Here is a 1457-nt window from a genome sequence, read left to right as displayed (position 1 = left end):
TAACTATAAATAGTAGTTTAAGGTTAGCCAGGTTTACAAGCTTTAGCTAGTATTAACTATAAATAGTAGTTTAAGGTAAGTCAGGTTTGCAAGCTTTAGCTAGTATTAACTATAAATAATAGTTTAAGGTAAGCCAGTTTACAAGCTTTAGCTAGTATTAACTATAAATAATAGTTTAAGGTTAGCCAGGTTTGCAAGCTTTACACAAATGTTCAATGTTTACAATTCACAAGAGACGAGTGATTTTTAAAACAAACAAATGGACTTCGAACATAGTTAAAGAGTCGTCTTTTCAGTTGTTGTTCTCAGAAACGCACCAACGACGCCAAAGTGGCGGTGCGCGTTCTTTCTTTGATGGTAACGGGACGCGAATCACGTAACTTCAGCTGCATAGTCCTGAACTGAAATGGAAATATTCAGAAAAAAATGATTTTGTTACGTTCGTGCACGTGCTAGACAAAGAGTAAGTAAGAAAGAGAGAGACAGATAAACATAAAAAATAAATGCGTAAAGAAATATTAAATATAAAGACATATACAAAGGCAGAGAGAGTGACAGATAAGTAAAAACAGAATCTAGATGAAAAAAAACACGATATGCTGATAAAGAAATAAAGGTATAGATGGACGGGATAAAGAAATAGTTCTAAGAAAGGTTTTACGGGAACTTTTATTCTGATAACACCCTCCGCCAAACCTGCTGCGGCGTCCAGAAATGATTATTCCGGAAACATTCTACACGTCCAGTAACTCAATCGGGACGTGCTCTCACATGTCGCCCTTTATGGCAAGAGAGAGAGAGGCGGATTACGGGGCAAGCTCCGGCTTACAGCTGTAAACAACTGTTCCGAGTGCATGACAATCTCTGGTAATGTAACAATAAACAATTGAGAAAGTGTAGGCAGTCAAAGTACGGTGGGTGTGACCCAATAACACTGGATTTTCATTTGGTTTTTGATTGGATGACTACGTACAGACGATTAAATTGCACGTGTTCTCGAGAACGGTTTAGAGAGAGAAAGATGGGAAGGAAGAATAGTTCACGCTTCGCTCACTCTCTCTCTCTCTCACACACACAAAATATAACTTTTAAACAGAATGTGTGAGATAATTCAAACATGTGTCAAACTTTATATAATAATGTTCTTACTTTTTGTTAATGTATATAGTGTATGTTCTTACATTTTGTTCATGTATATATAGTGTATGTTCTTACTCTTTGTTATATATATATATTGTATGTTCTTACTTTTGTTAATGTATATATAGTGTATGTTCTTACATTTTGTTAATGTATATATAGTGTATGTTCTTACATTTTGTTAATGTATATATAGTGTATGTTCTTACATTTTGTTCATGTATATATACTGTATGTTCTTACATTTTGTTAATGTATATATACTGTATGTTCTTACATTTTGTTCATGTATATATAGTGTATGTTTTCAAATTCGA

Source organism: Limulus polyphemus, unplaced genomic scaffold (genome assembly GCF_000517525.1).
Source record: "Limulus polyphemus unplaced genomic scaffold, Limulus_polyphemus-2.1.2 Scaffold9279, whole genome shotgun sequence".
Classification (NCBI taxonomy): Eukaryota; Metazoa; Arthropoda; class Merostomata; order Xiphosura; family Limulidae; genus Limulus; species Limulus polyphemus.
Note: the sequence above shows the minus strand (reverse complement) of the source record.